Below are 26,081 nucleotides of genomic sequence, written 5' to 3'. Positions count from 1 at the left end.
TAACTGAATTGTCAGGTAGCTGAACATATATAATTGTGGGTTTTTCTGATGTTTGGGACTGCTCACATCTCTACTTCCACCCACGGCAAAGGAAATCAAGAGTTGCCTACGTTTGACAGAAATATATCCAAGATTTTAGAATATAAGATTAGAGTGACACAGAAAGTACCTCAAGGACAAGAGAACTTCTGCTCACAAAGAGATTACTCTTTATGACATGCTCTGAACCTATTTGTCATAGTCTAATTATAGACCACTCAAGGAGTAGGGCTTGCTTATCTCTCCCTGGGAGATTCTTGGATGAGTAACTTTCAACTCAAGAAATCTGGGATTTCCACCAAAATGTTTGTCCTTTAGAGGGACCTGAGTTTTCTCCTTTATCACTTAATGTACATGTTTTATGCACCCACTAGGTGCAAAACTTAGCTAGACACATTGAAATACAGAACCAGAAAAGACGCTAGTCCTGGGTTGTCTGGGTGGGGGGGGGGCGGTGGTTGGCATGATTTTTTAAATTCATCTTTTGAAATGCAAAGTGTGTTGTGTGAGTAACCAGAAAGAGCTTGGGCTCTTTGGATGGGGGTGGGGTGGGGCAGAAGATCTGTGTACCTGGCTTCTGGGGTCCTCTGGAGGGACACTGAGATGAGGCAATAGGCAAAATGGTGCCAGGTCAGGGCTGGCCTTGCAGAGCTGCAGAAGGCTTACACACTAGTTCTGGATGGTGTTTGGGTTCCCTGCAGGTGGAACACGGATGGCGGCAAGGGGAATCATGGGGAGGGGGCTGTCACCAAAAGCACAGCATGCAAGAATGAAAGACTGAAGTGCAGGATGGGGGCACTGAGAGAAGGAGAAGAAGCATGGCTTCTCACACAGGTAGCTGTAGATCTGCAGGACTTGGTGACAAATTTTATGAAAGGTGGTAGACAGTAATTTGATCCTAATAAAAACATGGGAATATAGGAGCTGATGTAATCTCCATTCAAGAATGAGGAAGCTGAGCCTTGGGGTGGTTAAGGCACTTGCCTTAAATAAATTAAAGAGCCAGAATCTTCATCCTCATATTCTGATGTGAGCATCCACTTGCTTTTTACCACCTCATCGTAAACATGAGCATCCAGTGAAAGGTGCACTGCAGAAAGAGTAGGCTTCAATTAATTACTAGACCAGAAGATTCTTTCCTTCTCAAAAGGATTCACTTCCGGGTTTCCAAGGCCAGCCACCTTAGTGAATTTATGATACAATTTGTCGAATTGTTCCCCTGCCACATTCACGCCCCACGCATGCACACACATGTGCGCACACACACATACACGTATACACAGAAATGGACAGGCCCACAAGCTATAGGGTGAAGAGACCTATGACATAAATGAAGGCACCTTCATGTTTGATGCCCTTGATCTGTTGGGTGTGACAGCAACTGCCCGAATCAGTGCCCTCCCCCCAACAACAGTGTGTTAGAAACACCCCAGAGATATTCCCAGTTTGCTTCTGACTTCTGCCCTGACAGGGCATTTAGCTGGATCTTGAGCTATTGGTTCATTGACCAGTTTCAGACCTGCCCACTGCCTCTTAGATTATTTATTGGACATCCCTATGTGCCAGGTAATCGACCAAGCCATTCATAGGTATTTTTCTCACTGGATTGTCAAATAAACGATGTGTAGGCATTGTAAGCCTTAATATTGTACATGAAAAAATTGGTCTAGTCACTGGCCCGAGGATGGTGGCTAGTGAAGGACATAGGTTAATATGACCCTTTCCAGTCCTTATCCTGCAGCCACTGGGTGACACTGTTTATCTGGTCCTGAGCCTCAGTCACCTTTCTCAGATCCCTGATTTTACTTCACCCCTGGATCAGTCCACTCTCTGCTACTTACTGAAACCAACCACATTTTGCCCATCCTTGGCTTGACAGCTTCCCCAGCCTCAGCCCGGGGAACTCGTGCCCCACAATCACCCAACCTGGGTCCCTCTGGAATGGAAACAGGTGAGATACCAGTAGATAGTCATACCTTTTTACTTCCATATGCAAATGGCCATGGGCTATTTTGTCCTAAATCCCTGATTTCCCAGAGTTCATGGAATTTCAGATGAGTTCCTTTTGATCTCTTCCAAATAAATATTTTTATGCAGGGAAAGGAACTGAGATTAGCAAAGGTGATTTGCTACCGTTATGTTGAATTAAAAAATATAATATAAAAAGAAAGCCCTAACTTTTTACTCATATATTTATTTAAAAAAAAAAAGAAATTTGGCTGATTACAACTGGTTAGATCTGCTGCTTCTCTAGTTCCATTTAGGAAAAAAAAGTGGCTTTATATTCCCACCCACTGATTTCCAACTAAAACAGAACTTTGTTGCCTGCTGATCCTGCTGGCTTTTTAAATGAAAAACTTATTCTTCTTAAACTGCTGGAAAATTATATTTAAAAATCAGCATAATTCCATTGCTTATTCTTTCTGGATTCCTTGAATAATGCAGGGTTGCTTTCTGGAACAACTCTGCATAATCTGATGTACAAATCTAGTTACTGACATACATGTTAGCCAGTGATGGGCATTGTTGCTAATCCTCAGAATCCATTCCTACATGTTAATTAGTATCATCTGAGTTAAAAATCCCCCCCCCCCCCCAATCTAATTACAACTTCTGGAGATAAGACTTTGACCAACCTAAAGAGATATTATGATAATATTACATATATAATATTCTGTGTATATTGTAAATATATTCCAAATTCTTGACCCACAGCACCATGAGTTCTAAAAACAATAAATTGTTGTTTTATTTTATTTTTAATTTTTAAATAAATTGTTATTTTAATCCAGTGAGTTTTGAAATCATTTGTTACACAAAGGTGAGTAACTGGAACAGTGTCTAGCCAGTGTCTGCTCTATACCACATTCCACTTCCCCCACACCCATTAACCCAGCTATAAATAAACTATGGCAGATCACTTCAAGAAGATTATCTATATTCTAAAAGATTATCCATATTTATATGTGTATAAGAGATGGTTTTACTTCTAGGGAATGCAGAAGCTGTGACATTCTCTATCTCAGTACCTCCTCATTTATCAGAAAGGAATTGCATAAGAAATCTATTCTAAATTTCTCTTCTGGTATAAGATCTCAGGGCCTGGACTAGAGCAGATATAATGCTTGTAATGCTTGGGGCCATTATAGCAGATGAGGAAGCAGCTGAACCAATCTTGTGACCAAGATTGGAAACCAGAAAGTCAAAGCCAGACAGTGGGTAAGTCATCAGATCTAAGAAGGGCAGAGTCATCCATGGAAGAGGAGTTGTGAGATTGGGATCCTAGAAGGCAGGGAGTTGGTCTGGGCAATGAAGTGTGGCAGGGATTAGGGCAAGAGGTTCTGGATAGAGCCCAAGAACTTTTCATGGGTTTATGAAAACCATTCTGCATGTGATGACAGTCATGCAGTATGAAGCTAGATCTGCTGGTTTGCCGAAAAGATGATTAGTCAACAGAGAATGCATAAATGAAAATAAAAGATGGCACCAATTATAGCATCTAGTATTTTAACGATGCTACAGCAGGTACTGTGCTAAGCCTACCTGTGTTAGGTTACCTTACTCTCCTATAAAGTTGATAATTCATTTTCCTCTTCTTGTAGACAAAGAACTTGAACCTCATAGATGTAAAAGTTCTTCAAGGTCCACAGGAATGTAGCAAAACACAAACTCTGTGTTTGAATACAGAGTGTCTGGACTCCATAGCTCCCAGTCTTTCATTCTAGGCTGTACTGTCATCCAGATGATACTGAAGACAATATGAGAGCTGATCTCATGCAGAGATGTTCCCTTCATTACAGCAATGGTACAGGTTTCTCTCTACAATCTGGCTCATAATGAATCAACACGAGTCAAATGTAAAGGCATCCAGTAGCATCATAGGGAAAAGATGGAGAGCCTGTCACATAGCATGTAGAGGACTCCTAAAATAATACTCTTCCTCTATTCCTCATAAACTTTGATATATTTTTTTCCAATCATTTATTTATTGGACAAAAATCCAAGGAGAGGTAACTCTGCCTCCAGAAATACAGAGACTATGATGCCTACCCCATGGAGCTCATGCACAGAGAAGGAAAACTTGGTAACAAAGAAGTGGAAACATTTACTTGAAGGGTGAAATGTGTTGTATCCATGGAACAAAGGTTGTAATGGCAAAATATACTTGGGGCAATGGAGGAAAGCATCACAGAGAGGAAAGGATGTTTAAGGAGTACAGGTGGATTGGGGGCAGGTAGGAGGGTGTTTTTTTGGGAAAGGCCAGCATACCTAAGAAATGGAGAGTTGCAACAATAAGGCTTATTGGAGAAAGTATATAAGGACCTGGTACCTGGAAATTAGCACCACCCCGATATTACAGGAATTTCATTGGTCCCAATGGGCATGGAGATCTAAAAAAGAAAGGATTTTACCTCTCACCAGTCACTCCATTGGCAGTGGCTCTAGTGTCCCTGAGAGCCTTTGGTGGTGGGAGGGGCAGCTGTACGTGAGAGTGGGGCAGTGAGGTATGGCTTGATGAAATGTGAGCAGCATTTGCTTTGAACAATTCTATCTTCATTGTTATCTCATCAAAAACAAACAATTGCACAGTCAGCTCTGGAAAGCCAGGTAATAATATGCAATTCTTTGACTGTCCTCTGTAACCTTCTCTATTTTCTTACATGTCCTTAAAAAGACAGATAGAGCTACAGATGATTATCAGGTAAGGAGAGAAAAAGATAAGCAAACACAAAGTAATAATATAGTTCTCTGCAATCATTGGTTGTTTCCCTGCCGAGGATGTGCACTCAAATAAGCCATTATTTAACGTCTTCTTCTGCTTCTTAATAAAAATCTCATGAAGTCAGGGTGTTTTCTCATTCCCACCCCTGGCTACCTCTGTGAATAGACTCGGGAGAGCAGAATTTTTCTCTGGCTTTCCTCCCTGCTGTTCTATCTATTTCTCCCATCCCAAGGTCTTCCAAACTTTCCATTGAAGCAGACGTGTGGGAGCCCAGCGCTCAATGGCTCCAATTCTCTCCTGTATTCTTTTCACATCAGACTGATTTCTTCATTGTCCTCTGGATCACAACATGCATTTCTCTCCTTGCACACTTGTTCAGGTAATTTGTACAGCTCAACAAAACTCTTCCCTTCTCACTTTGTTGGTGCCATTTTCTGGGGGTGGCGGGGGTGAGGAGGGGCAGTGTGGGAGGAGGAGGTGGGGGAGGTCTGAAGCTGGGCTGGTCTAGGGGATCTTGAATGAGACATTTAATGTAGACCCTCACTGAATGTGCATGAATGATCATAATTGTTGATGAGCCTCTAACGTCTCAAGCTCTCGTTCAAGTTATGCAAGCAGACTGGAAGAGAATGGCGATGGACATCCTGACCTCTCATCTGTGAGCAATGAATGTGAACTGTACGCACACTGCAGATTTTGAGAGGAAACTCTGAAACTACAATAAAGCTGCCTTCCTAGACCTTTGGTTCTTGATTTGACTCCTGATTTCTAGAGGCCCTGGAGGTGGGTTGTATGCTGCTGTTCCCCTTCCTCAGATGATTGACTCCTGCTCTCCAGAATTCTCACAGAAATTCGGAGAAGGGGTGGGTGATTCTCTTTACCTGGGACTCCTTTCTTCCTTACTCGTATGGCCAAGTCCTCCCTATTTTTCTAGCTTAGGTTTGCCCAACAGCCCTGCTCTTGTGCCCTAGGTTGGTCGTCAGATTGTAGGACAAAACACAGAACAGCCTGTTGAATTTGGATTTCAGATGAATAACAAATACTTTTTAAGTGTAAGTATGTCCCAAATATCACACAGGACATGTGTATAACAGAAAAGTGTGTTGTTCATCAAAAATTCTCATTCACTGAGATCCTAGACAACCTCATCAAATGTCATCCCTGTGTGTGTCTCTGACACCTGTGCACTCCCTACCAGCACTCCCTCCTGGCCCTGGATTTATCCTGCTCCCTTTCCCTCCTCTCTCCTCTCCCACCTCACAGAAGCGAGGAAACCACGGGGCTCCCACCACCCTGGCCTGAGACACAGCCACCCCTCCCTTAGGAGATTGCGGGTGTCTTCCAACCAATCTCCTTGTTTCTATCCCTGACTGCTTATGTCTGTCTTTGTTCAGAAAGCTTTCTCTAAAGTGTGATGAGGTCACAATTCTTCCCAGAACCCTCAGAATGAATTCCAGAACCCCTGAGCTCCTCTTTCACTTTGCCTCATTGTATCCACAACCTCATGCCCTGCTGTTCTCCCCTCTTCTTGCTCTTCCCATCCCTCCCACACCCCATGCTGAGTCCCCCTAACCCTCCAGGCTGTTGGTTTCCCCAGATCCTCCCTGCGTATCCCCACACATGTCCTCTTGGCTCTCTCCCTCGCTACATTCCCATCACGCTGCCAGAGAGCTCCTGCTGTCACTCTGTCGAAAATCCTGCCTTTGACCACTACCCTCTGCCGCCATAGCTTGTTTTATTTGCTTAATATTATTTATTGACATACAACATATTATATATTCATATATTGTTTGTTTTTGAACTGTGTTCTCACATAAGCAGGAATTTGAGCTGTTTGGAGCCACTCAGTATCCCACTGCCTAGCACAGTGCCTGGCATAGAGTGGATCCCTAATAAATATTGGTATAATGAACAAATGAGGGAGTGAATGAGTGTTTATATGCCCTCTTTTCCATAAGCTGGGGAGCCCCCTGGATGTCCAGGGACCGCCTCCGGATGCCCAGTTCCTAACGCAAGACCAGAGACATTGTAGGAAACTTCTAAATCCCCAGTGCCTCGCCCAGGGCAGGCATGTAGTAGGACCTTCATATATGTTACTTGCGTGGACTGTGGAAATTGTCTCTAGCTTTTGCCAGTGAAGCAGAAGGTCTTGATTAACATGCTTCTGGAAATCCATCAGAATGTTATGGGATTTGAAAACAGCTACTGAAAAAAAAAAAAAACCTAAAGAAAATAAAATCACAGTCTTGGAAAACTTTGCTTTGAATGTTGCAAACATCTTTAATAGATTCTGACTTCAAGCTTTCTCTGCAGGGTTTTGAAAGTTCAGAACTACTAAATAGTCAAATATATCTATTGAGGAAAAATCCATATGAACAAAAGAACACAATAAACATCCCCAATTAGGAGCAGAGTGGGCAGATGAAGGACTCTGGCTCTTTGTGTAGTGCAACAGGATGGAGTCTTTTCCCTCGGCAAGCAGTGGATATTTGCTTTATATGAGTGCTTGCTGATCGCCACGAGCTACCCCGGTCTGCCATTAGGACATAAGGACATGCCTTGTGAGTGGATGTGTGGTATTTATGAAGGGTTTCTACCGTGCTAAGTATTGAGCTGACACTTCCTCCCAGCAGGAAAATTATGATATATGTGTGATACGATCTTTGCCCTTGAAGGACCTGTGTCCTGAGGCAGCGCTGCCCGGGAGGACTTTCTGTGACAAAGTCCTCTATTTGTGATGTCTGGTATGGTGGCCACTAGTGTGTGTGGCGATCGAAGGCACACGTGGTTGGTGTCACTGAGGAACTGGATTTAAAAACCTATTCTGTTGTAATTAACTTAAATGTGAAGATCACATGTGGCTAGAGGGATTGGACAGTGTCGTTCTAAAGTGAACAGAATGTAGGAAGCGATCCTCCTCTTGGTGCTCGTTAGCTCAGCTTGGCAACGTGGATGTGCTCCCGAGAGCCTGCCCAGGAGGGATCTGAATTCAAAGTCTGCTCTAAACTGCTCGAGGAGGAATTTATTCAACTTCTCTGCGCCTTGCTGTTCTTATGTCTAAAGTGGGGATGACATTAGCTCTGCCTTTTGGGGTTGTTAAAATAATCAGTGAGCTGCTGCTGCACAGCAGTGCGCCTGTGTGGACAAAGGTACTGCATGGTGCATTTAAAACAACAACAAACTGTTAAGAAGGTGGCTCTCGTGTTAAGTGTTCTTACCTTGGTAAAATACTAAATAAATAAATAAATAAATAAATAAATAAATAAATAAATAAATAAAAAGTAAGTAAGTAAGTAAGTAAAGTCAGCTAATGTGTGAAAGTGTACGGGACACTGCCCGACACGGGGGAAGAAGCTCTTTGCAAATGCCAACACATTACTTGTGGAGCAGGGAGGCCAGGAGGCCACGCTATCTATTTGCGGGTTTGACATCTCTGTATGCATTTTAATCCCCAGAAATAAACACATGTCCCAGTTCTCATGAACCCAACACACCTCAGTGATGCCCTATCGCGTGCACCGGGGTGACAGGGATGCAGATGTGCCCAGGATGCGGGTTCTATTCTGCAAGGGCTCGCCGCCTGGCAGAGATGGCCTACATGTGAACAGAACATTTTGGCTCCTTCACTTACACGTCAGGAATTTGCTGAAGAACTAACAAGTGCCAGCCCTGTCTTCAGTTTTTCTCTAAGGATTTTAAATCCCTTATGAATGTTTTCTAGCTCTTTATCTCTCTGGACTGCATCCTGGTTAAGTTACTCAGGCTCTTATTCTCTTTCACAAGGCTCAATCTTTGAGTGTATCCCATGTACAGCTTAAATATTGAGTCTGGGTCACAGTCTATATTTTTAATTTCAGGGTTTCTGGTTTAATACTTCTTTATTAATTAACTTCATTGTCATATTTTGAGTCTTTTCACACTTGCACATTTTATTTCCATTTCCTTACAACAGAATCTCCCTCCCCTTAATTGTATTTATATAACTCTTATGATGCAAGCTTTCCTCATGTGGCTCAGAATTTAATCTGTAAGCTCTTCTTCAACGGGGACTTCTAATCTCAGTTCTTATCCTCCTCTGAGTCATGGCTTTAAGATGGCTTCATCACCTTTCTGGGGCCTCAGCTGCATGACCTAGCGTGCTTCCTGGCTCTCTGCAGCCTCTCACATCTGAACCTGATGATGAGGGAGACTGAGCCCTAACCATACGCCCTGGACTTTGGGTTCAATGTGGTGATTCGACAGGGCACACTGCATTTGGGGCTGCTTTCCTGGGTGTGTGGTTGAGTATGTTTTAGGTATGCAAAGAAACATGAGGTCAGTGTTTGCTGACCGGAAAGGTGGAGTGTGCTGGGGACTCAGCAGATACTCATACACTTACCTCTGGGCACATGTGTTTCCGGATTTCCCTGCAGGTGGCTGGGGTGCTGAGTAACCAGCAGTCCAGTGTGGGCAGAGATGTGCTCACTTCCACGGCTGGCTCACAGCACATCTCCTTCTCTCGTCCCCCTTCTCACTGGATGCTGAAGCCTGGGACCACCTGGGGGGAGGTCATGTGATTCCATTGAGTCCCCAATAGCCTTGGTTCCTAAAGGTCTGGGAGTGGATAGCACTTTTCATGATTGAGAAATAAACTTCTTTTGTGTTGAGTCATGAGACTTGGAGGCTTAGCTGCACAGCAATAAAACTAATACATGCCTCCCTTGTTCTTGTGGGCTTATGCCTTAAAAAATATTACTTCACTGTCATCTGAGTGGCATCTCAGGAAGGAACATGTTCAAGCCTCCATGTTGAAGCTGCATCTCCTGTGGGTTCTCACTGCTCTGGCATTCTGAGAGCACCCTGTTTTATTTTCCTGTGCATGCATTTATTTGTTTGTTTTAAAAATAGCTTTACTATCATTTCTATGGATTGGGTGCAGGGAGAGGGGGGCTCAGTTTGTGCTTAGAGTCCTATCTTCAAATCGGTTTAATGTGCTGCCAGATTCTATTTGCTAATATTTTATTTAGGATTTTCCATCAATATTCATACATGAGATTGGTCTGTAGTTTTATTTTATCCTCTCTGTCAGGTTTAAAAATCCACATTAGGCTGGCTTCACAAAAAGAATTTAGAAGCCTCTCTTTCTTCCCCACACACCCGAGGAATGGAAAGCATGTAGAAATAATCCATTCCTTAAAGATCCAAAGAAACTCACCTGTAGCACCATCTCTTTTAGAACAACAGCTTTCTAAAATAGTCTTTACTTTTTCTTTGACATCATTTCCATGAGACAGTCTCTCCTTCTAGGGTCAACTTCTTTACTTCTGATTTCTTAGAAAATCACTAATGTCATCAAGAATTTTAAGTTTATTTGCTTTAAGCAAATTAATCTCTCACCATTTTTGGGGTTAATTTTTGAATTTTAATAATTTTAATTTAGGTATTTATACTTTCAAAGGTTTTTATTCTTGATAAGCTTACCTAAGGGTTTTTTTTTTTTTTTTTAAATTCTTTGTTGGTGTCAAGCACATTCTTGGGTTTATTTATCCTTCCTACCATTTTCTGTTTCGAATTCATCACTCTTTGTTTTTATGATCTGGCTACCTTTTGTCTGGGTTTATTCCTCTCCCATTTCTTGCACTGATCTTTTTCTTCTTTGGTTGAATGTTTCCTATATTTTTTATTCGGTTTTCTTAGTAATGTAAAATTTTTATAATTATTTATTTATTTATTTTTTAAAAATTTTTATTTATTTATGATAGTCACACAGAGAGAGAGAGAGGCAGAGATACAGGCAGAGGGAGAAGCAGGCTCCATGCACTGGGAGCCTGACGTGGGATTCGATCCCGGGTCTCCAGGATCGCACCCTGGGCCAAAGGCAGGCGCCAAACCGCTGCGCCACCCAGGGATCCCCTTTTATAATTATTTAAAGACATTTCCTGATGAATGTGGCTTTAACAATAGAATACCAGTTAGGTGCATAGTGTTTGTTTAACTGTAATTTTATGTTAGAAAGATGATCTACCATGAAGGAGACTTCCTCTTTTAAGGGGGGATTTGTGTGTATGTGTGTTTTACTTGCTTAATTTCCAGATTGGGTGGAATCCTTTCCATGCTCCCCCCCCCCGCCGCCCCACCTTTTTAAAAATTTCTATGACTTTGTGTTTGGAACCTACCTGAGCTATAGCTATCTGAGAACATTTAGTGATGTTTTCTTTGTGGCCAATTGATTATGAACTCTTTCAGTATGCATTCTATGGGACTTGAAAAAGAAGGCATGGTCCCTTTTCCCAAGGATAGGCTTTGTAGTCCACTGGGGCAGATGTCTGCCCGGTACTCTGGCTACCAAGACATTTTAGGACACCTTTGCTATGTTTGGGGTTGCTAAGCTCTCTGAGTCAAGCCTGCCAGTTGTGTGAATCCTAAAATTAGCTCTCTAGGCTCCTTTTGTGCGAAAACTCAGGCATCCGGCTCAGACTCTACCAAGCAGACTCATCCCAGGGATGCTAGAAGTGAGCTTCTTGAGAAATGTGAAGGATAAAAGCTGAATTCAGCAGACTAGGGGTTTTAAAACCAGCAAATGGAGCAGGTTCAAATTTCTGAGACGGAAAGGGCTTTTCTGCTTGTGGAATTTGAAGTGGCAGTGAAGGAAGAGTCCAAGTCGGGGCATTGTGGAATAAGGATTTTGGGAAAGTTTCTGCAGGTATGTCACCTGCTGTGCTTCCTCAGAGGAGTTCATGGTTCTGTAAACAGTGCTTATCTTTTTGTGCTTAATCACCCAGACACGATTTCTGTTGTTGCAACTTCGAACCCTGTCTGTTATATAGGTATCAAAATCGATTCTATATAGCATGCAATTATGTATATAATGTATTAAAGATCCATATGTTATTTCTATCTTATGCTATTTAGATTGTCCATCTCCTGACTTTATTTATTGTTTTTAACTTTCTAAAACCTTTTCATTTTGAGGTTATTGTAGATTCACACCTTTATTTCATTTTACTTTATTTTTTATTTTTTTTCATTTTACTTTATTTAACTTAAATTATTATGCTTATAGGATGAGACAGGTGCATTAAAATGTTGTAACATTACTATATTGCTGTCTTTTCTTACCTTTACTACATTTTTGGACTGTACTTTTGCTGCTGTTTTCATTGTTGTATAAATATTAAAGAGCGTCCATTGTGATGTGTTTACTCATTAAAAATGATCTCCTTTAAATCTCTCTGCCTTGAATTTATTCTTGCCTGACTCTTTTTTTCTTTTAAGAGAAAGAGCATATGCCTGTGGTGGGGGAAGGACAGAGGGAGCGAGAGGGAGAGAGCGAATCTCAGGCAGGCTCCACACTCAGTGCAGAGCCCGACATGGGGCTTGATCTTATGACCTGAGCTGAAATCAAGAGTTGACAGCTTAACTGACTGCACCAGCCAAATCCTTGCCTAATATTTTAAGGTCAGTATGTACTTTGAAGCTCACTTTTTCTTTCAGTAGTTATAGCTATAAATTTTTAGAATATACGTAATTTTTATTTCTTCAGATAGTGTTTATTGATTTCCTTCCAACTAGCTTCCCTCTGTCTTTTCCATATAGCCTGGTTTTGGTTACCTACATTATTATTTTTATTTCTTCAAGTGAATACTTCATACATTTAAATAATATACCTATATATTTTATTAGTTTTAGACATTCTGGATATTGATATTTCAACCTTCACAAGAGAAGATTATTTATGAAGTACCTTTCTCCTTTCTTCTTCCTCTTATGTTGTTTGATAGCTTTAACATCATGGTTGATAGAATATGCATTCTGTTTAATGGCAATGTTTTTCCACAGCTGTACAATGTTTGTTTCAATCAGTTTTTAAAATATAATATAATAGTCCCAATTATTTTACAACATATTTCTTTAATTTTGGAATGGTGACAGAGCAGCTTTTCATAGCTTGTTGAAGTTTACATCATGGAAATTCTTTTCTTTGAGATGTTAATTTTTTTTTTTTTGAAAAGAGTTATTTATTCGGCCAGCTGGGTAGCTTCTGCTTGGTCATGATCTCAGGGTCTTGAAATTGAACCCCACGTCATGTTCCATGCTTGGCAAGGAGTCTGCTTGAGATTCTCTCTTTCCCTCTCCCTTTGTCCCTCCTGTCACTCTCTCTCTCTCTCTCTCTCTCTCTCTCAAGTAAATAAATAAATAAATGAAGGGGCATCTGGGTGGCCCAGTGGTTGAACATCTGACTTTGGCTCAGGTTTATGATCCCAGGATCCTGGGATTGAGTCCCACATCAGTATCCCTACAGGAAGGCTGCTTCTCCCTCTGCCTATGTCTCTGTGTCTCACTCTGTGTCTCTCATGAATAACGAAATAAAATCTTAAAAAAAATGGAAATTTAAAAAAAGATCTATTTGTTGCTTTATTCTAAAGGGATATCTTGGCTGAGTATAAAATTATTGCCTTACCCTTTCTCTGAGGACTCTGAAGACATTATTCCATTGTACTATAGCACTCCACGTTTTAGGGAGAAGTGTAAAGGCAGGTGTTTTTTTTCCCTGAAAGGGGAGTTGACATTTTATCCTGGCTATAGAATTTCTTTTGTATTTTTGAGGTATAATGACTCAAATAAAATATACTCTCAGCTAGTGACCCGTTCTCAAGGTGTCTCAAGGTGTCTGTACATTCAAATATTTATTTCAAAGCCATTTCCTTATCTTAGATCTTTGGGTAACTTGTATGTTATATTTCTTTTGCTCATTAATCTGAGGCACCAATTCTTCATACATTGGATCTCCTTTGTCATCTTCCACAGTCATCATTTTCTGTTTTGTAATTTTAAACTTTTTATTTTTTTCTATTTTATTTGGCTCAGGTTTTCTCAAGCCTGTCCCCTATGTCCCTGAGCATTACTGTGGCAAAGCCTATTTCAACTGCTTCCAAAATGAACTTTTACTTATTGGATGACTTTATTTTTCTGTTCTGCTTTTACTTGGTCTTTGTCAATTTGTTTATCTTTTTTTGCCTTCTTCTTCTTCTTAATAATTAGGTCCTTATATTTCTGCTTTGACTTTTTATTTTGTAGAAGTCATTATCCCTTTCAATGGGACAATGTGAAGGCACATTATTACCCTACTGAGTATCAACATTATTCTGAGATTATATTCATTGTCTCTTTTTATTTTACCATGTTTCTCTTCAAGGATTTTGGGGGAGGTACCGTATTGGTTTCTGGTTTCCCACTGTCCTTGAATGCCAGAGCTCCTTCTGGGTGAGCTGTATGCTGCTGCATTATGCAAGAGGAAAAGGTCAGGAGGGTGGCTTGGGATAGGGAGAAAGTCAGAGCACTGATCCATTGTCCGTGGAGAGTCTCTGCCATGACCTCACCTCCTTATTCTTTGAAGAATCTGTGGTCTCCTATCTTTGCTATACTGGATAACCTGTTTCAACAAATTTACTGATGCCATTTAATTTTCACTTTAAAATATCTTTCTTGGTTTCATGGAAGATAGATTATTTTTGTTTTATTTTTTTTCATCTTTGTGTTGTGTTCATTTCAGAAGTTTATAGGATTTGAAGCACATCTACTACAATCTTTTAAAATTGATATTCTCCTTCCAGTGTTTAATCATTATTGTGATAACTCATATTGTTTCAGTTTCTGCACTTTCAATAACTCTGTGATGCATTTTAAGGTATAAAGTTTTATCTGTTTATGGGATTGTTTATTTGAGGGCAGGTATCTATAAATAAAATTAATGGGAAAATATATGAACATTTTTAAAGCTCCTGGTTTATATTTAAAAATTACTATTATAAATTTTTCTTTACATTTCTTCAACAATATATCAGAATGCCCTCTCTCCATAACTTCCCTCCCCCAACATTGGCCAGTGCATTTTTTTTTTTTTAAAAAGCTCTTGATCATTTGACAAACACCCTAGTTCAGTTTATTTATTTATTTGCTCGTGTGTTTGATTATTTCAAAATTAATTTTTTTCCATTTGTGTGCTTGAATGACTTATCCATATTCTTCACCTAATTATCTATTGGAACATAACATTGTTATCAATTTGTACGAGTTTTTTTTTTATTAAGAAGAGTGTTACCTTTATCATATTTGTTACAAAGTCATTTTCTTTGAACTTTATAGTATATTGAGAATTTTAACATTTTTATGTAGTAAATTTAATTTTTAATTTTTTGGGTGATCTCTCTTTTGTTTTAAATCTTAGGAATCCTTTCCTTATTCAGATATTAGATAAATGTTCAGTTATCTCTTTTAGATTTTTGAGTTTTATCTTTTTAAAAATGCTTTATTCTTCATTGCACATGGGCCTGTATTATCTATTTGACTTTGTATTCAATATACACACTTAACATTATATTAAATATGCATCCTTATCATTAAAGACATTTTTGTAATGACTTTATTTTCTACATAATAATTTGTTAGCAAGATATATCCTAATTTATCTGACCCTATTATTGGCTGTCTAGATTGCTTTAGGATATTATCTATTTTAGAGTACACTGCAATGAAAAACATTCTCTTTTAAATATGTATTTTCTTCATAGTTTGCATTATTTCATTCCCATTGAAGGTACAATCTGTAGGGCCAAAATTATGGATATTATTAAATCTCTTAATACAGACAGTTTTGCAAAAGGGTAAGTTAGTGCCCATTTTGTAATCTGAGAGTGACATCGTTAGAGAATCTCAACAAAAGGAATTCCCTGAGGTGACTTGGTCTCTAGCCTAGCTTGCTAGATATTTCCCATCTCTTGCATTTTCTTCAACAATTTTTAGTATGAAAAATGGTCTCATTTTGGAAATCATTTATTTTCTCATCAACTGCAGAAGAAAATACTGAGGCCAAAGGATGCTCGACCCCTCTTCCCAAGGTAACAGACCCAGATTGGGCTAGTTGAGACAAGGTTTTCTGATGAGCGGTACAAAGTCCTATTCCTATGCCACTAATTGTTAGTGGTGAACACAGGCTCATTGACCAGGAGTCCAAAGTGGAAGGTGATTTTAAAGCTAAGAGAGATCCAAATGTCTGTCAATATTCAAGAGAAATAGCAGCTGGCAGCCTGTACAAGAGCAGACACAGCCAGAAAATTCCTCAGGAGGGAAGCCACCTCTTACTGCCCCCCAAAAGTACTTATGATAGTCAAGAAATCTTTGAGCACTTGCTTCTGAAAATTTTTTGAGGCAAAACCCCAAGAATTTGGCCTGGCTTTAATCAAATATTTATGATGCCCTCATTAGTCTCCAGTCCAAGGGTAGTACAGGCTCTCATTTGAATTTCCGAGTGGTAAGGGAGTTTTGAAAGGAAATGTCATATTATATGCACTGTTTATACAGATCAAATATGCATGTGTTGGTTTTGCAGACTGGTGCCAGTGCTGCTGTTATTTACTGGGACAGTGATAATGAGGTGCAGCAGGCATTCCCGCTGGGGATCTCGGGGAACATCTGGGCTGTGGTGGGTGCACGGAAGCCACTTCATGGCACTCGAGGCTTCCATGGGGCCACAGGACTTGAGGAGGTGTCTCTGTCACTATACTGCCTGGCAAGTTTGACTAGTGTGCGATAATGAGGTGACATTCACACCCAGCCAAGTGATGAGTAGGGGGAAGAATATTCCAGGCAGAGAAGCCTCTTCCATAGCAGCCTGGAGGCCACAGACAACAGGGGGCTACATTCATCGAAGGCCGAGTCTAGTCAGAAACTGTGTGATGGGGAAGTGACTGGGGCTGAGTAAGAACAGAAAAGAGAGCCAGGCCTGAGTGGTCTGTTGTGGAATTTAGGCATCATCCCCCGGACGGTGGGAAGGACTTTATGGGTTTTAAGCTAGCAAGTGACATCATCTGGTTTATGTCTTGGAAGATTACTCTGGCTTCATTGCAGATAGTGGATCGTCAGGAGGCAAGTCTGAAGCAGGAGGAAAAATCAGGAGGCAGTTTCGTGAGTCCTGGAGACACCACGGGATGGGGATGTGGATGGATGGATGTAGGTGCCAGACTCAGTGTTATTTAGTGGCTATTTGTACATGGGGAGTGAGGAAGAAGGAAACCTCAAGCCTGACTCCTGAGTTTTAGCTTTGGTGACTACCCTGGGGCATCCATGGAAAGCCAGGGAAGTCGGTTTGGAAGGGCAAATGAGTTTGTCTTAGAGAATCTGAGTTTGAATCCACTGCCAGCTGACCCAGCAGGGATTCCAAGGAGGTAGTTGGCCTTTGCCCTGACCTTTAAGGACTTTGCAGTTTAGTTGAAGACACAAGTGAGCGAGCAGACCGTCACACCAGAGATGGGCAGTGCCATGGAACGGAGAGGGAGACAACTCTGGAGAGGCACCCCACCCCCAGTGGAGAGAAGGGATGGTAGGATGTAGGAAAGCCTTCTTAAAAAAAAAACCTAATATTTCATTTCTCATTTAAAAGATGAGAAAAGGTTTTATCCAGAGTTGGCACGGGCATTCTGTGGGAAGGGACTAGAGACATGAGGACAGGGATGGAGGAAGAGCATTGAGTCTGCTTGCCTTGAAAACTGTGTCTCCACAGCCCCCAGGAGTGAATAGGCACTCTATATTTGTTGGGAAGGAAAATGAACAAAATGTTTGCACAGAATGAATGGCAGCGAGGCAGGAGAGGCACAAGGACAAGACCACACAGGGTCTGGCAAATCAAGGGGAGACATTCCAGTTCTATCTGAGGTCAAGGGGGTGCAGCTGGTGGACTGGTTGCATCCAGAATGAGACATGGTTCTCTTCGCTGGTATTTGCTAATGTTATTTTCGCAAAAGGGTTGGAGCTCCTCAGACAACTTCATGAAGGAGATGAATGTTTGGATTTTGTTGACCCGTATTTCCAGGTCTTTGTTTAGTGCAAGTTCAGCAGAAATAGTCTTCTGTGAGTTAAAGGTCTAAAGCAGCTGTCATTGGAGGAGGCTGAGGGCTTGCAGGTGCGTGGTGGGAAGGATTCCCTCAGGCACTGCAGGTAGCTCCACACCCTGCTTTTCTCAGCACCCCCACCCACCCCACTCTCAGGGAGGGCCCTGGCAAGAGAAATACAAGAGAAATGGGGAAGCGGAGAGGGTGCGGAGCTGGGCCCCTCCCCGGGGCAGAGAGGGGTCAGAGCTCACCCATCCTGGATGTCTGGTTATTGCTGGGGGGTGCCCTGGAGGGTGTGTTATAAAAATTCTTTCTCTCCTTTCCTCTCACTTCTCTGCATCTTTCTTTTTATTAAGGCACTGAGTGAGGGACACAGCATGGAGCTAGGGGCACCCCTTCCTTTGGGTGTTCATGTGTGATGGAAAACGCATAAGCTTTGGGAACACAACCCTGGTGTTTTAATCCTAGCTTTGCTTCCTCTTACTAGTCTGTGACACAGGATGGATTATTTCAAGTCTCTTAGCCTTTCTGTGGCTGTTGTTATTCTTAAATACAGGAAAAGTTCTTTTCCATCCCAGCACAATGGTAAGTTTGGAATGCCCAGGCTTTGGTAGACCTTTGGTAAGTATCCATTCTTATCCTCACCCATTCTGGGAAGTGCTTTGGATCTAGAGATCCAAGAAGATTCTAGAGCGAGGATCAGGGAGGCAGAACTTTCAAGAAGGGAACAGTTAAGGAGACTGGATACATCTTTGAGTCCAACTTCCTGTGTGGAAGAGGCATCAGGAAGTGAAGAAGGAAGCTGTCTACAGTAATGGAAGGTATGCATGTGGACAGAGGATCCTCTGGGCCATTCCTCTGAGGGCTCTGTGCATCATAGTGGGTGGGCATGTGGGTGGATGGGTCTTTCTTCTCCCAACCGAAGAGATGAAACCCCTGATGCGTTGAGCTGCGTCTTGTCCTGTGGCCCTGGGTGTAGTAGTGTCTACATAAAATCTTGTAGATTGTGTATTGCATAAAAGGAATAAGGCCTGCTGACAGATAAGTGATGTGCCAAAGGACAGATTTATGACTGATGTAGAGAGGCAGATCCTGCATCTGGTAATGTGGAGCAGGTCAGATATATGATTGGTTTGGGAGGGCAGGGCCTGTGTCTGCCTGCACGGCTGTTTGAGATCTGCTATCTCTCTGGTCATCTGCCTTGGGCGGGATGATTTGTATGTGAGTGTTTCTGTTGGTTTCAGGATTAGGACACCCAGAATATGTCTGTTACTCTGTGTAATTATGAATAATTCATGTACAAGCTGCATAGTCATAGAGGTGTTATTTTCACCCTTAACTCCAGTGAATCAAACTGACCTCAGGCCTATTTATCAGGTCTTTACCATGGCCTGGACACATGGTTATGAGAGAGAACAAAATACAAATGAAGAGGGAAAGATCCAGTCTTGGACCTAGTAATCTCCCACTGCAGCTGGCAGATAGTCAAAGGAGTTTCCTCCCAAATTATTTGTTGAATAAAAGATATAGTTCGATGGAGGACATATAATTAGAAGCCAGTCCTCTGAGAGAGATATGTACCAGCTTGCACGGGGTAGTCAGGAAGAGGCATTTTTTGAGTTGGATCTTGGAAGAGGAGAGGGAAGAAGGAGGAAGCTATTTTGGTGGAGACTGGTGAGGGTCATAAGATTGCAGACTTGGTTTCTAGCTCCACCTGCCCTGCAGACTTGTCTTGAACATGTAGGGAAATAGTTAAGCTCATTCTCATTGGTTCAACCATCTGCAGTGAGTAGATCCCTATCTTCCTGCCTACAATCTCTTACTCCCCTACTCAAGGTCAGAAGGAGGAAGCGATGCCGTGTCAGAATCGAAAATGCTTCAAAAAGTCTATTGACAAGCTGAGAAATAGATTCTTAACAACAGAGAACAAATGGATGGTTACTGTGGGTGGGGAGCAGGGGGGATGGGTGAAATGGGGATGAGGATTAAAGTGCGTTTATCAAAATGAAAAAAAAAAAAGACCCTCATGCTGGCCATGCAACTTGGGTCTGTGGAGCTTCCTCTTGTTATATCCAAGGCACTACCCCAGGTCCATGCAAGGTAGCTTCACCTTCCTCCACAAACCCAGGGATGTCGTCCTTTACCAGGCCGACAATTACCTCCAACCTCATTTGTGTTTATTTGCCCGTGACAGTTGCAGAGCAGGCTACAGGTTTGTAAACTCCACAAAGACCAAAGTCTTATCTGTAATTTTAATCTTGGTGTTCCCAAGGTCTAGTGTAGATGCTGGCAGGAGTTAAGGATCCATGCATTCTTGGTGAATGAGTGGGAGGGTAAATAGATGGTTGGTTGAATGCAAGTAAGAGATAACTGCCTTTTTTTCCTATAGATTTTGAAGATAAGATTACTCTGCTCTTGCCTTAAATAAGTATATATAGTTTTAATTTTTCCTTTTCTTTGTGTGTGTGTAGAAAATTTCTACTTACCCTTTTTTAAAAAAAATATTTTATTTATTTATTCATGAGAGACACAGAAAGAGAGGCAGAGGCATAGGCAGAGGGAGAAGGAGGCTCCCTGTGGGGAACCCGATAGAGGACTGGATCCCTGGGCCCAGGCATCATGACCTGAGCCAAAGGCAGCCACTCAATCACTGAGCCACCCAGGTGTCCTTCAACTTATCCTAATTTGTGGTAAGAGATTTTAAAAAATGAGCATGTATAGAAAAAAAATTACCCCCATTCTAGTAGAAGGGGATTAACATAGTTAATACATTGATAATTTTTTTTCATTTTTTCCTCTGCGTTTATCTGAATAGTGAACTAAATTAATCATATATACTCAGTATATTTTCAAAAAGGAAACAGTCATATTTTTTTAGAAGATTTTATTTTTATTTACTCATGAGAGACACAGAGAAAGAGGTGGAGACAGAGATAGAAGGAAAAGCAGGCTCCCCATGGGGAGTCCTATGTGGGACTCGATCCCAGGACCCCTGGAATCACGCTGTAAGCCAAGGCAGGTGCTCAACCACTGAGCCACTCAGGTGTCCCCAAATAGTAATATTAATACAGTTTTATTTCTTAATTATTATTTTTTTAAAGATTTTATTTATTTATTCATGAAAGACAGAAAGAGAGAGGGAGGCAGAGACACAGGCAGAGGGAGAAGCAGGCTCCATGCAGGGAGCTTATGTGGGACTCAATCCTGGGTCTCCAGGATCAGGCCCTGGGCTGAAGACGGTGCTAAACCACTGAGCTCCCTGGGCTGCCCTATTTCTTAATTATTTTTCACTTAGCATTGTAACATAAGCATATCCTATGTTAAATATTTTTTAAAGGAAATTAAATTTTCATTGTATGACTGTATAATTCATTAAATCATTCTTATTTTGTTGGACTTTTTTTTGCTAATACTTAACCTTTTAATATTAAAAATAAAGAGAAAATACATATATTACAACCAAATCTTTGAGGGCAAAGTTAGTTATGTCCTCAGCATGAAGTTTTAGATTGGACTAATCAAGTCAGTGTGTGTAAGTTGTATAAATAGAAAACACAAGGCTATGACATACATTGCCAAATTGTTTTTCTCAAAAAATGCCTCAATTTATAAAATGTTGAGCAGTGAGAGAGCTCACCAAAAATCAGAAGCAGCTTGGATGTCACTCTAAGTTTTATTGGCTTTCATGCTCGTTGCCAGTTCTTAAATAACATCATTCAGTTCCTAATTTTGATTCATTTCCATGATTGATTTTGCTTACATAGCCAACTAAATTTTTGGAGACAGGTTTGTATCGATGCATGCTCTGACCTCTCCCCCAGCGGAAAATAAATGACTTTCCTTCGCACTCACACACAGAGGATAATTTTGCTATTTTTGCTACGTCAGATTCTCTTGGTTACAAGTTCTGCTGCCCACACTTCTGGAGCTGTTGCTTCACAATATCCAGTCGTCGAATCCCAAAGAAGTTCAATTCTATCCTGAATTTCATTTCTTCTTCAGTGATCTGTAGTATAGGCTTAGACATTTGTAGGATTTATTTTTTTCTTTCTCTTTGTAATTCATCAATTTTGCTAGTATTTGCTCTATTTTCTTTCTCCCCTACTTAGAACCAGCCTTTCTGACTACAATGCTCTGGGCTCTTTGAAATTGGTTGTTACTTCTGTTCCTGTTATTCTAACTTCTTACTCATAACCATCTTTCCTTAACATATTCGACATTTTTACTATTCTCATTACCTTCTCTCGTCTTCTCCCTAATTATTTTCAGTTCTTTGTAGACTTTTTTTTTTTGTCCCAATTCTGAAAGACCAAGTCACGTTTGCTCCGTGTCACTGATTCCATTTTTTTCAGGGCCAGCGCTGCTCCCTGATGCTTCCTATGTAGACCTGAGGAGTCTTTGGGGCTCATACCCTCTTTCCCCACCACATCCAGTCCCCTTATTCTCATTTACGTGCCTTTAGATTTTAGCTTTGGCTTTTCTTACCTGGCCTTCACTGAATATGCCCAATAGTTCCAGACAATTTTCTTTCCTTTTATTATTATTATTTTTTAAAATTCGGCACTACATCACCCTCTGTCCTGTTTTTTGCATAGGCTGTTTTATGGACTTTTTCAAGGACATGACAGTCAGTATGCTGAGTGCTTTACATACATAAGTTCATTTTCTTTCCCCAGTGACCCACCAGGTATGTGTTATCTACTGGGTGCGTTTTGTAGGTGAAGACATAGTGGGTTGGCAAAGTGCATGGCTCGACAGAGGTTGCCCAGGTGCTCAAGGCTATAGGATCTGGCCTTTAGCCCATCACATAATATGGGATGGATCTGGTAGGGTCATGAAAGGAGGCTCTTACACTCAAAACATCCCTTTTCAGAGTCCCCAGGTCAGGCTCAGACTCAGCAGGCACACAGGATGAGTGCACGACTACCATTTCCAGGATGAGCAGCTACCAGGACTGTCCAGTCTATATCTGCCAAATACCGAGACCACACCTTCCAGGACCTGTCATGCAGCCACTTGGTACCCTTGACTTTTGACTCACTTGTTTTCTGAGTGTTACAGTCTCATAAGAACTAGGAAAAAGTAAGACCAGCCATAGCAAAGGGGATATCTGACATGTTTTGGGTCTATGCTGCACTCCGTACTATGTGAACAGTACAGATTTCCTGTGTCAATCCACAATTATGCACTAAACCCCTGGGAGGGAGGGGTTGTTATTAGTTAATGTTCTCATTTTGCAGCTACATACAGAGTCAGAGGCCGCTGTCCTGACACCTGTACCCATCTGAGAGCAAAGACATGAATGGAGGAGGCAGTGGTGAGGTCATGACTCAAAGCTGTGGGGGTGTTTAGATGAGAGAGGTGCCTCACTCCCTGCATTGGCTGCATCTTGCATTTCTGTCCTAGAGTCCCCTGAGGGTGGCTGCAGGGGCTTTGTCACTAACCTCGGTGAGGTGGGCTCACTCTCTCAGCAGTGGTAGCGTGAGGGCAGACTAGGAAACTTCCTTTTCAATCCTATTCTCTGAGTTATGCAGCAGGTTTCCCCCAGCCAGATGTTTACATGGGCTGATGGTCAAGCCTGGTTTAAAGTGATGATTCACTGAGCTCTTGTTCTCTGTCTTTCTGATCCTCTGATTTCTCTTCTGTGAACTAGTAACCTTGACTGTTTCGAGAACTAAATAAAAATTGTACCAAGCCTTTACTGCACGGCCTGGCTCAGAAAAGCCCTCATTGCTTGGACTTGTTTATTGACCTTAGCATTATTTTCTGTGTTCGAATTATGGTCGTAGGAAGTTGAGGGGAATCTGTCAGGGGTGCAGATAGCAGACTTGGGCAGTGTCAAAGCCTTTGACAGTTGTCACTCCAGGTCCTACTGTTTGTCCTGCTTGGATGGCCCCTGGAGCCAGTGACTGTCCTTGCTCACCTTCTTCATGTCAGGCTGCTCTTCAGGCAACTCAAGCCTTTCCTACCTTTCCAAATCTGAGTACTTTGGCCATTCTGGGATTTTCTAAGACCGCTCACAGCATTCATCCATCCATCCATCCATCCACCTACCCAACAGACATTTCCTGCACAGTTCCTTCGTGCCAGGGCCCGTGCTGAGTGCCATGGATCTGGAGATTTACAAAGTTCAGGTCCTATCCTATGGGTCAGCAAGACCCCATGGACCCGATGTGGCCAGCTGCAAGAAGGAATCCTTGTGGTCTCAAGTATATGACATACTACCTTGCAAAATGGAGGGACAAATTTCAGATCACATAAAAAATGGTTGACACCAGCTGTCCCACCTAGAAACATATCCTTGCATCTTTCTTCGGAACAAATAAAAATGAAAAGCCCAAAGTGCTCCTGTCTCTAAATCATAGATATTACAGTGTTGGCCCTGTTGGCCTCTGCATTCAGAGGTCAGCCTCAGCTGTGATTACCACGCTCTCCCCACCCCACTCCCCTCTGGATCCCTCTGGGTTTCTCCTCGGTACAGTCCGCACCCATCGGCATTTTCAATGGCTGTCGGCTGTCGGTAGAAGAGATAAGTCTGGTGTGACAAGCTCTTTCAGAGGGTAGATATTTTTAAAGATTGTCAGGATCCTGCCAGGAGCTCTTATTACTGGGTACTTCTAGGCTTTTCACGGGAACAAAGTTGGGTGCAAATACCTTTCTGACGTGCAGTCTGCCCTGATAGAGAGTGTGCTATTATTACTCCAGGAGGTTAATATCCCACTGGGTTTTCAAGTCGATTCATTACTTTTCTCATGACTTGTATTTATTTTTCAGCACCTGTGAAAAAACACATTGATATTTCAATACCCGCTATCACTGACTGCCTGTTGTGTATCAGCACTTACTCTCCTGGAAGGAGTTTGGTTTTTTTTGTTTGTTTGTTTGTTTTGTTTTTTGTTTTGTTTCATTTTATTTTTGGATTTTTTTGTGTGTGTATGTGTGTGTGTGTGTTTTTAATAGAAAATTATTTAAAAGTTTAAACTCAAAAGTGAGTTTATATTAGTCCTTTTAACATCTGACTTAAACAGGTATTTTGTTTTTTTAACCTTCATCTCGATTGAGAATTTGGATTTAAATAGTTCAAAGATGTTATTTTAAATTTACATACAACCCCCCCCAGATTGGATTTGATAGATTCAAAAGAAATTCACCCCAAAAAAGATCTCACCTAGCTAAGTACCAGCTTCATTTTCTAAGCATCTGCTGAGTGTCTCTGCACGGAAGTCCCACACACCCTACAAACTCAGCATGGAAAAAGAAAAATCATTTTCTCTCTGCTGCCTCAACCCTATTTCTCCTCCCGTGCCTTCTTAGTCCTTGAATTAACAACCTCTCTTGTCCGGTTTCCAGGGGCAGATATTCTGGATTCATCTGCAAGCTTTCCCTGCCTTTATCACTGACCCCTTTCACTGTGGGTCCTGTTAGCTCCTCCTGACTTGTGACTCAGGGGCCTTGGTCCTCAGGATGCAGAGACTTGTGCCCCTTTAGGAAATCTAGAGGAGGGTCCATTTTGAAGCACCCCAAATGTGCCCTTTCTCCCAACTCCTTCTCAGAGCTGGTCTACGAACTCCTTGTTCCCAGTCTGATCTCCCTGGTGACCCACTCATTTTCTTGCTCCCACCCTAAATGATCTTCCCAAGATCTATGGGAAGATGATGTTGATGCCATGTTACTTTCCTGTTATGAAAGGCAGTGGAGCTCCGTGCCTCTAGGGTCAGATCCAGAAAAGCTAGGGTGGCATCTCAGGAACCCTAATTGCATTTTCTAGTGACTGACCCATCATTTTCTTTCACATGACCTCTACATATTGATGGAAACTTCCATGCCTCCATGAACACAAGACTGACACAATTCTCAATTGAGATGAAGGTTAAAAAAACTGACAAGACTGAGGTCAAGCTGCATGGATATAAATACAATGACTGTTCTGTTGACCAGAGCAGATCAGGATTATTGCCTTTGTCACAGGGACTTTAAGAGATGTGGCCAATGGCAGTGTGCTGGCATGTCAGGAGGCAGTGATAAGACCTATAGGGAAGCTGATGCAAGTGTCCTCGTCACTGGGGGAAGTTAGTGTGGAGGGAGGTCTTGGAGAAAACATGAGATCTGCCTTCAAATATGTGAAGATGCATCATGCAGGAGGGCTTCCATTTGTGGGGACAGAACTAGGGCCAGTGGGTAGAAACCAGGGGACGCCATTTGCAGTTTGATATAGAGCTGTCTAGCCACAGCTCTCCAATGAGGAATTGGAGATTATGAGCTCCCTGTCATGAAGATACACAAGCAGATACTAAATGGCATCTTGGCCAGGTCACTGTGGAGTGGAAGGCTTCAACAGTGCCTGGCACATTGCAATTTTAATTATTGTCGTCATCATCATCATTGACTTAATTCGGGTGTTAAAGCCAGGCAAAGGATCATGTGATATTTAAGACCTCCTCTGACACTGGGAT

The sequence above is a fragment of the Vulpes vulpes genome, chromosome 6, assembly GCF_048418805.1.
Source record: "Vulpes vulpes isolate BD-2025 chromosome 6, VulVul3, whole genome shotgun sequence".
Classification (NCBI taxonomy): Eukaryota; Metazoa; Chordata; class Mammalia; order Carnivora; family Canidae; genus Vulpes; species Vulpes vulpes.
The sequence above is the reverse complement of the archived record's forward strand: the minus strand, read 5'-3'. Positions refer to the sequence as shown.